This window comes from Manis pentadactyla, chromosome 2 (genome assembly GCF_030020395.1).
Source record: "Manis pentadactyla isolate mManPen7 chromosome 2, mManPen7.hap1, whole genome shotgun sequence".
NCBI lineage: Eukaryota > Metazoa > Chordata > Mammalia > Pholidota > Manidae > Manis > Manis pentadactyla.
The window spans coordinates 138237676-138249170 of record NC_080020.1 but is presented as its reverse complement, the minus strand read 5'-3'; positions in this window follow the sequence as shown (position 1 = coordinate 138249170).

Sequence of the window (11495 nt, the reverse complement as noted above, 5' to 3'; positions counted from 1 at the left end):
AATCATTTCATCTCTCTAGCTGTTGAATTTGTTATCTAAAAATGAAATATTTAGACTTTTTAGGTTCCCCCAAAATTCTTTGGCCTTTACATTTCATGTATTATTAATCTGGCCCTTTACTGGAAGTCAGGAGCCAGCCCTGAGAACAGCACCTGGACTCACGTGGTCCCCGCGGAGGGGAGGCAGACCTGCTGCTCCGCACTGGGAGCCAGATGAAGGCGCTCGGGGGATCTGGGAGGACAGTCCGGGTGGTGCCTGCTGAAATCCTGATGCCCGCTCTCCACACTCCTACATCACAGGGCTCCGGTGCTGGGCAGAGCATGACCACCCATAATTCTCCAAGAGGCCAGGTGGGTAGAGTGCAGACCCAGGCATCCAGGGCTACTACCAACCTGGGGAAGGAGAAGCCGAGGCAGTACTGCGAATCCTCCCAGGGGTCTTCAAATGAGCTGGCCCCCAGCCCATGTGCCTGACAAACTCTCCCCGGCAGTGCCCTGGCTCAGTTCTGTGCTTGCGGACGTGTGCAGAGCCTGCCAGGGTCCCACCAGGTCCCCTTGCAGCCACGACTCACATGACAGAGATCTCTTAGATGGGATTGGATGGCAAGTCTAAGCAGCTGACTCCCCTGACGGGGGCTGAAACCCCCAGCAACTTTGGGGTGGGTTTCCAAATCTTGAGAGCTTTAATCTGAAGTGTGGACAGAGGTCCAGAAACCTCCTGGTGCCCCATGGCTAAGAGGTGGGTGGGTGCTGAGCCCTGCGGGCAGCCCAGGTCCCCATGAGCCCACCAGGGGACAAGCTTGAGCGTGAAGGGCAGGGGAGCATTTTTCTGCCAGCTTTACCTGCACATAAGGCAGCCACAGTCTTTTCAGGGGCGAGGAAGGCATGCTGATGTCCCTGGAAAACCAGGCCAAGCCATCAAGATAAGTATGTATGCCACGTCTGTATCTGTGACCTCCCAAAGTGCCATTTCCTCTGGTTTATTTCACCAAGTGACTGTGTTCCATGGTGCAATGTTAGCTCCTGCATTTCCTTCCAGTGGAAAACTGTGCCTCCCTGTGAGGGCTTCAAGCCGTCCTCCCTCAGAATACCTTCTACAAATGCAGATGGGGTCAGAAGGCCTACTAGTCTTCTGTAGCTGGGGCACACCTGTATACCCCATCGTCACACTGGTGCCCATGCACCAGGGGAAATGGACCAGATGTTTGTTTAGCTGTAACTCTGTCCTCTTGTTTTTGAGTGAGAGCATGAGTTCTGGAATGTGCCATACTTTGTCACACTCCTGACCCTTTAAGCTTATTCCAGAACCTCGGGTATCCTAAACGCTCCTCCAGCACACTACACGCTGTGCACTGAATCATGCCCCCCAAGTTCTTGTTGCAGCCCCAACCCGCATTGCGACTGTATTTGGAGTGGGGCCTGTGAGGAGGTAATTTTGGTTAAATGAGGTCTTAGGGTGGGATCCTGATTCCACGACCAGTGTCCTCAGAAGAGAAGGGATACCGGGCGCTCTCTCTCTCTCTCTCTCTCTCTCTCACACACACACACACACACACACACACACACACACACACACACCTGCGGTTGTTGGAGTAGGGACATGAGAGGCTGTGGGAAGATGTACAAGAAACTGACCAGGTTATAAATCTCTTGTTCTGTCTTCACCTTGGTTTTTAAAATGAGAGCTGTACATTCACCTGTGACTCGAATCAGCTTGTAGCAAATTTAAAGGAAGGAAGGAGAGCTGGTAAGAAGGAAAGAAGGAAAGACTGTGCTCTCTTTAGAGATTTGTGTTCGAGCCGGTGTTAAGGTTCTGGGTATAACCCTCCGATACTGGACATGTCGGCGGGACAGGAAAGCCAGGGCACAGCACAGTCCCTGCCCTATTATCTTACCTCGGAGCACAACGTGTGCAAACTGCCTCGGCCAGGGGCACCCTTTTCGATTTTGACGAAGACGAAGCCCCAGCGAGTGAACAGGAAGGGCACTCCGGGCACCGCTCCCCTCCGCTGCCACTCGGCAGCAGGACGGAATCCCTGCAGCTGCGGTCATTACCTCTTCTGTTAAGCGAGGGCACCAGGCCGTGTGCGGGAAGTGTCACCACTTCTGCGTGGTGGGTTGTGGGGCTGAGAGGGCATCAGGGACAGCAAAAGGCGCACATCTACAACCTGGGTTGTTTTCAGTGTCTCTGATGAGGGTGAGGCCCTTCCTTGCCTCTGAGTCGGAGAATGACCTTCCTCCAATGGCCCCTAAATAAGTTTTCAACCTGTTTTCCGAGCTTTCACCACAGGAAGGTGGCGCCTTGGGAGGCTGAGGTGCCTTCATGTTCCTGCCTATTGGAGCTCCAACCTGGGCGAGGATGCAGAGCAGCCCCTGCACTCGGGCCCTGGGGGGCTCCTCCCGAGCTGCTCGGCAGCATGTCCTCCCACCCTGCCTCCCCCCTGCATAGCCCGGCCACGGCCACAGCCTCCCCGCATGGCCTTTGGCCTCCATATCTTCCTCACCCCAGGCTCTTCTTCCCACAGGCCTCCGTCTGAGTCAGCCAGGCTGCCCCCAGGACACCACAGGTGCAGGGGCTTAAATGGCACTTGTTTCTCACAGTTTTAGATGCTGGGAAGTCCGAGGTCGCAGTGCGGACAGACTGGGTGCCTGGTGGGCGCCCACCTCCTGGTCCTGCTCCTCCTATGTCCCCACGTGGCAGAGGGCTCTGCTCTCTTCCCAATATCAGGACACTAATCCTCACGGGGATGCTGCCAGCCATCCTCACCCAGACCTAAGTGTTTCCCAAAGCCCAAACCCCTAATGCATGAAGGATTAGAACTTCAACACCTGAATGTTGGCAGGACTCAGCATTCAGTCCATAGCAGCCCCTGGGGCATGTTCCCAGGGATGTCCTGGCAGCAATGCCAGCTCACGTCCAAATACGAGTCCAGCACCTGTTCCCAGTCCCTCTAGAGCCTCTGCTTCTCAACAGACTAGCTCCACACCTGCCATCATTATCCCCCCTCCAGTCACTCAGTTACATCTGTGGAGCCCCCGACATGTTCCTGCCTCTCCACTCATACTAGAACACCAGCTCAACCCTTCAGTTAGAATATACTCAGACCTCACTCCTCTCCAAAATAAACCTATTTAACAGAAGAAGTGGTTCTAATGAGGACAGAGCCCCTTGACTTCGGAGAGACATTTCCCAAAAATGAAAGGACTTGAAATATCTTCACACCTTCCACAAACATCATAAGTGGACAAGAAAGTCCAGAATTGGAGAACAAAGGTGGGTCTTCCACACGGATCCAAATGTTCTTGCAAGTCCGTGTGGCCGGGGACAGGGTGCGGGATTATCATGGAGAGAGGAAACAGAAGTTTGAACCACATTTGTCAGTGGAATAGCAAACATAAAGGCAGCTAACAAATACCTCTGTGCACACCCACCATGTAAGGAGAAGGCAGCAGAGAAGGTGTGAACATGGGAAGCTGGTGCTGGAACTGGCTTCCTCTTGAAAAGTAAAAAGCACAGAAACAAAAATGCTTCGAAAAGTCGCTTTGGTTCTGACCACATGAGACATTCCTTGTGGATGTTCTCAGATCAGGGGCAGTGCACACACATTGCCCAGGCTCAGCAGTCTGTCCAAAGCTTGTGGTTTCCAGGCTCACAAAGTCCGAGAAACCATCCCAGGGGGCTCCTCCAGTTCCCTCTTCTTTGCTCTCTGGTTCAGCCCCCACTAAGACATCCGAGATAGTCAGGCTTTCAAATATCCCTTAACACCATGAAGTTAGACAACAGCCCTCAACATCACAAAAGCTAAACGTTACAGAGGTTCAGGAAGCATTTAGATCAATCCATTCAACACAGAGCATCTGAGCTCCTACTGTGCGCACACCATGGTGTGATCATTTGAGGAACGAAGATAAGTATGATCCACTCCTGTCCTGAGCTGCTTTCTAATCTTATTGTGAAAATAAGTTCCACAAATGTGAAAGCAATGGGCGTCTGACATGAGAGCATGCGTAAATAAACAAGTTCAGGTTAAAACTGTAGCGTGGGCTCTGGGTTCTAGGTGAGGACCGGGAGAAAGGGCCACTGATCAGAGTAGGTGGTGCATGCCGGGATCTGCAGGCAGGGGGTAAGGCCCTCCAGGCGAATGGTACAACAGGCGAATGGCACAACACGAGCAGAAGAGCTGTGGGAAACCTGCAAGCCGGCAGCAGGCTGGCTGGGACGGGGCCGGACTGGGTGGGAAGGGGGAGCATGCGAGCATGGAGGCCGGGCAGGGGGGCTCTCCATGGGGAAAGCCAAGGTCTTGCCTTTGCTAATGGAGGGCTGGACCATCGGGACCCTACCGCGTGCCTTGGGAAGGACAGCGAGGACGAGCCAGATGTCCATCCTCAGTGGCCTGGCGGAGGGGCAGGGAGGGAGGGGCTTCAGTAGGAGAGCTCTGGGGTGAACTTCCAGAAGCAGAGAACATACAGAGGACAAGATGAACCACCACCCGCTGGGCACCTGGGGAGACAGCACCTCATCTTGGAGGGCCAGGCGCCAGCTGACAGGCCGCCCATCTGCCCCTCGTGCTGGCCTCCTGGTGCTCCTGCATCGGCTCTATGCCTGATGGTCTCTCACAAGGACTCGGTGAGACTTCCAGGGTTTTCCTTCAAGCGCATTTTCCTTGAGAAGTCAGGGCGCCCTGAAGGGTTGGTGGTGATGTGGAGAAATTCGAGCCTCTGACCTGGCTGGCGGGAGCGCCAGAGGTGCAGCCACTCTGAGGAACAGTTTGGCAATTCTTTAAAATAGTTAAACATAGAATTACCATGTAATCCAGCAACTCCACTTTTAGGTAGATACCCAAGGGAACTGAAACATGTTCACAGAGAGGGCACACCAGTTCACAGCAGTAGCATCCACCACAGCCACACTGCCTGGAACATCACCCACACAGTAGACTTGTGAGAGTAAAGTTTAGCTCTGTCCTCCTGGAACAATCTACTAAGACCTAGTAATCATCATCCTTTTATAAGAACTGAAGGAAGAACCAATTTCATCAGGCAGAGAAAGCTGGAGACGGTTGGCAGTGGGGCCAGCCTAGAACCACGGGCTGCGGCCTCTGGCCCTGGTGCTCTCAGAGGCGGGATGGTAAGTTGGGGCCTGAGTGGGCTCTGAACAGCTGCTCTCCCACCTCCTCTACAGTCCACTGGGCACAGTGGCTCCCACTGGCACAGAACTCGGTAGCCGACAAGCCCTTACACAGCCCTGCAGGCAGCAGTGCACCCACATTCCCTCCTGGACTTGGCAATCCCAGCATCTGAGAGAAGCTGGTCCAAACTCCCCTTTCCCTTTTCCTGGGCATTTCTGTAAGGTGCTCCCCAGAGTTGAGTCTAGAACTCAAAGGCACACCTGCTACCATGTAGGTGTCTTTTCTTCTCACAGATATTAAACCATTTCTAAGGTGGGGTCTCTTTTTAATTACTGCATTTTATGGTTAATCCCAAGTTGCCCATATTGACTCTCTAAACCGTTCAAACTTAGGAAACAATTTCCATTTTGCCTCTCCAATTTGCATTAATACAATTTGTAGTAAAGTTGATTAAGCTTGGCAGCTTCATCCTGGGACCACCCTCTCCCCAAGAAGGATTTGAGGCCAGAAGAAACATGGCTGGGTCTCTAGAGAGTCAAATCTTTGGCCAGGAGGTGAGAGGCATAGGGTAAGGTCTCAAAGGGAAATGACTGAGGAAAGAGATCCACCAGCCCACTTTGACAAAATGCACTGTGATGTGACATTGCAAGGAGGCTGGTCAGTGGTGACGGAGTCCCAAGAAGGCGGATGCTGAACATCAACCCTTTTCCAGACCTTCCACTGCATCCTGTCCCACTGGGATGCCCAGCCTCCCTGTGCTTGTGGAAGCCTCCATGCATTTGCTTCTTCTTACACTACTCATTGTATGCACAAGTTTCACACAGCATGGGGTGTCCGCATGACCCAGCCACTCCGTCTTTCTTTTTCTTTTAATGCAGTTGGATTATCTTCAAGTGTCTGAAAAAACTATTGCAGATGGCTCTGGAGAGGGTCGCACCTCTTGCCCTGCATCTTCCCTACCACTGGCATGGGGATTCTTCAGGCCCCAATGCCCACGAGGGGCCAATCTCTGAGCTCGCATAAAGAACAATCTCCATCCTTTATCAATGTACTTGGCCCATCCAACTGACCATTTATTTATTCAGGGAAATTCTCGCCATTCTGCAGAACTGGGACTGAATTTGACATCTCAGTGTCACATTATCAACTAAGAGGCCACAAAGTCACCCTGCAACTCTGTAAGCATCTTTGCAGTGAAAGGAATGGCAGAGCCATTCAGACACCCAGCACAATGTCTGCATTTAAAAAAGGAGCCACCCACCACCACACTGCCCTGCTAAGGGAGTGTGATTTGCACAGGGGAGGATGCTTGGAGGAGACTGGGAGAGGTGGAGGCTCCCGTTTGCTACTTGGTTGACCAAAGGCTGTGACTGAGCAGGGGGCCCAGGCCCCAGACCTGGGACTGGATCTGGGGCTCAAGCTGGGTATCAGGGTTAGGTACTGGGAGGGCCCATCCGTCACTCTACATCTGGTGTCCCTGAATTCCTCCTCCCCTGAGCCACCGGGGATGCTGGAGCATTTCAGCTGAGCCATATGCATCCACCCGTTGCCCCATGATAGCCCCAAAAACGTTCGTGTATTTCTTGTCTGAAATACTTGGTGCTCCAAAGATTGACCTTTAACAAGCTCCCATTGTCATTTACAAATGCTTATGCATCTGCTATGCATTCTTCCCCTTTCCTCTTTTAAAAAATTAAGACATAATTCACATACTATAAGACCCACCATCTTAAAGTGTCCATTTGTGTTTTTTAGTATATTCACAGAGCCATGCACCTATCTGCACTAATTCCCAAACATTTCCATCATCTCAAAAAGTCATTCCCTCCTGCTAGCGGCAGGTCCTTGCCTGCGGTGACCACCAGTTTACTGTCTTTCTTCGTGACTGACTCCTCTGAACATTTCACATAAAAGGAATCATACAGCATGTGGCCACTGTGCCTAACTTCTTTCATGGAGCATCATGTTTCCAAGTTCCATCCTGGCTGTAGCATGCATTACTGCTTCGCTCCTTTTTACAGCAGGTAATAGAAATACCACATTTGGTTGATCCAGGAACCAGCAGAGATTTGGGTAATTTCCACCTTTTTGCTATGTGCCCAAGGCTTTGTGCGGACATACGCCTTCCTTTCTCAGGGGTGCACGGCTAGTAGAATAGCTCGGTCACATGGTGACCCTCTGTTCAACATTCTGAGGAACGGCCAAACTGTTTTCCAAAGAGGATGCACCATTTGGAGTGCCCACCAGCAACGCACGTGGGCTCTGTCTTCCCCACCCTCGTCAGCACTTGTTGCTGTCCTTTCCCGCTTTCCCCATCCTGATGAATGTGAGGTGGTATCTCACTGTGCTTTTGATTTGCATTTCCTTATGATACATGATATTAGACATCTTTGCACACATCCATGGAACACTTGTGTACTTTATTTGGATGTGTATATAAAAGCTTTCCCAATTTTTTAATTGGGATATTTGTCTTCTTAATTGTTAAGTTGTAAGAGTTCTTTATATATTGTGGATATAAGCCAGTATAAGATATATGATTGGAGATTGGAGCCAAGATGGCGGCATGAGTAGAGCAGCAGCAATCTCCTCCCAAAACCACATATATCTATGAAAATATAACAAAGACAACTCTTCCTAGAATAAAGACCAGAGGACACAGAACAACATCCAGACCACATCCACAACTATGAGAACACAGTGCCTCGCGAAAAGGGTAAGATACAAGCCCCGGCCCCGTGGGACCCGAGCGCCCCTCCCCACTGCTCCCTGCGGGAGAAGAGTAGGCAGAGCAGGAGGGAGTTGGAGCCCAGGACTGCTGAACACCCAGCCCCAGCCATCCGGGCCAGAGCGCAGACACAGTGCATGCACGGGGGGCTCTGGATACTAGGGAAACAGGGCAGCAAGAACAGAGAGAGGGTACCGGAGGCCTGGCGCCGGAGGACATAAGAAAAGCGAGCGGCCATTTCTTTTTTCTGTTTTGTTTTGGAGAGCGCTTTTTGGAAATCTTAAAGGGATAGGGACCCCAATACTAGGGAAACAGGGCAGCAAGACTGGTGAGCAGATGCCTGAGGCTGGCGCCAGAGAATAAAGAAAAACGAGCGGCCATTTTTTTTTTTTTTTTTTTAATTTAAAAAATTTTATTTTTTTTTGTGGTCGTTGTTTTGTTTCTGCGGGTGCTTTTTGGAAGTCTTAAAGGGGCAGGGCGGGACACTTAATCCAGAGGTAGAGAATCCAGGGATTTCTGGGCACCCTAACCCCTGGGCTGCAGGGAGCAGGGAGGCCCCTTACGGAGATAAAGAGCCTCCAGGCCGCTCCCCCTCCAACATTACTCCAATATTTTGGAGCGGCTGCCCGAGCCAGGCCACGCCCACAGCAACAGCGGAGATAAACTCCATAGCAGCCGGGCAGGAATCAGAAGCCCTGTCTGCACGCAGCTGCCAAGCACAAGCCACTAGAGGTCGCTGTTCTCCCAGGAGAGGAGGGCCACAAACCAAGAAGAAGGGAAGTTCTTCCAGCCGTCACTCCTCCCAGCTCTCCAAACTATTCTTATCACCATGAAAAGGCAAAGCTACAGGCTGACAAAGATCACAGAGACCACACCAGAGAAGGAGACAGACCTAACCAGTCTCCCTGAAAAAGATTTCAAAATAAGAATCATAAACATGCTGACAGAGATGCAGAGAAATACGCAAGAGAAATGGGATGAAGTCCGGAGGGAGATCACAGATGCCAGAAAGGAGATCGCAGAAATGAAACAAACTCTGGAAGGGTTTATAAGCAGAATGGATAGAATGCAAGAGGCCATTGATGGAATTGAAACCAGAGAACAGGAACGCATAGAAGCTGACATAGAGAGAGACAAAAGGATCTCCAGGAATGAAACAATATTACGAGAACTGTGTGACCAATCCAAAAGGAACAATATCCGTATTATAGGGGTCCCAGAAGAAGAAGAGAGAGGAAAAGAGATGGAAAGTATCTTAGAAGAAATAATTGCTGAAAACTTCCCCAATCTAGGGGAGGAAATAATTGAACAGACCACGGAAATACACAGAACTCCCAACAGAAAGGATACAAGGAGGACAACACCAAGACACATAATAATTAAAATGGCAAAGATCAAGGACAAGGAAAGAGTTTTAAAGGAAGCTAGAGAGAAAAAGGTCACCTATAAAGGAAAACCCATCAGGCTAACATCAGACTTCTCGACAGAAACCCTACAGGCCAGAAGAGAATGGCATGATATATTTAATGCAATGAAACAGAAGGGCCTTGAACCAAGGATACTGTATCCAGCACGACTATCATTCAAATATGATGGTGGGATTAAACAATTCCCAGACAAACAAAAGCTGAGGGAATTTGCTTTCCACAAACCACCTCTACAGGACATCTTACAGGGACTGCTCTAGATGGGAGCACTCCTAGAAAGAGCACAGCACAAAACACCCAACATATGAAGAATCGAGGAGGAGGAATAAGAAGGGATAGAAGAAAAGAATCTCCAGACAGTGTATATAACAGCTCAATAAGCGAGCTAAGTTAGGCAGTAAGATACTAAAGAGGCTAACCTTGAACCTTTGGTAACCACGAATTTAAAGCGTGCAATGGCAATAAGTACATATCTTTCAAAAGTCACCCTAAATGTTAATGGACTGAATGCACCAATCAAAAGACACAGAGTAACAGAATGGATAAAAAAGCAAGACCCATCTATATGCTGCTTACAAGAAACTCACCTCAAACCCAAAGACATGTACAGACTAAAAGTCAAGGGGTGGAAAAACATATTTTAGGCAAACAATAGCGAGAAGAAAGCAGGGGTTGCAGTACTAATATCAGACAAAATAGACTTCAAAACAAAGAAAGTAACAAGAGATAAAGAAGGACACTACATAATGATAAAGGGCTCAGTCCAACAAGAGGATATAACCATTCTAAATATATATGCACCCAACACAGGAGCACCAGCATATGTGAAACAAATACTGACAGAACTAAAGGGGGAAATAGACTGCAGTGCATTCATTCTGGGAGACTTCAACACACCACTCACCCCAAAGGATAGATCCACTGGGCAGAAAATAAGTAAGGACACGGAAGCACTGAACAACACAGTAGAGCAGATGGAACTAATAGACATCTATAGAACTCTACATCCAAAAGCAACAGGATACACATTCTTCTCAAGTGCACATGGAACATTCTCCAGAATAGACCACATAATAGGCCACAAAAAAAGCCTCAGAAAATTCCAAAATATTGAAATCCTACCAACCAACTTTTCAAACCACAAAGGCATAAAACTAGAAATAAACTGTACAAAGAAAGCAAAATGGCTCACAAACACATGGAGGCTTAACAACACACTCCTAAATAATCAATGGATCAATGACCAAATCAAAATGGAGATCCAGCAATATATGGAAACAAATGACAACAACAACACTAAGCCCCAACTTCTGTGGGACACAGCAAAAGCAGTCTTAAGAGGAAAGTATATAGCAATCCAAGCATATTTAAAAAAAGAAGAACAATCCCAAATGAATGGTCTATTGTCACAATTATCGAAATTGGAAAAAGAAGAACAAATGAGGCCTAAGGTCAGCAGAAGGAGGGACATAATAAACATCAGAGAAGAAATAAATAAAATTGAGAAGAATAAAACAATAGCAAAAATCAATGAAACCAAGAGCTGGTTCTTCGAGAAAATAAACAAAATAGATAAGCCTCTAGCCAGACTTATTAAGAGGAAAAGAGAGTCAACACAAATCAACAGTATCAGAAACGAGAAAGGAAAAATCACGACGGACCCCACAGAAATACAAAGAATTATTAGAGAATACTATGAAAACCTATATGCTAACAAGCTGGGAAACCTAGGAGAAATGGACAACTTCCTAGAAAACTACAACCTTCCAAGACTGACCCAAAAAGAAACAGAAAATCTAAACAGACCAATTACCAGCAACGAAATTGAAGCGGTAATCAAAAAAATACCAAAGAACAAAACCCCCGGGCCAGATGGATTTACCTCGGAATTTTATCAGACATACAGGGAAGACATAATACCCATTCTCCTTAAAGTTTTCCAAGAAATAGAAGAGGAGGGGATACTCCCAAACTCATTCTATGAAGCTAACATCACCCTAATACCAAAACCAGGCAAAGACCCCACCAAAAAAGAGAACTACAGACCAATATCCCTGATGAACGTAGACGCAAAAATACTCAACAAAATATTAGCAAACCAAATTCAAAAATACATCAAAAGGATCATACACCATGACCAAGTGGGATTCATCCCAGGGATGCAAGGATGGTACAGCATTCGAAAGTCCATCAACATCATCCACCACATCAA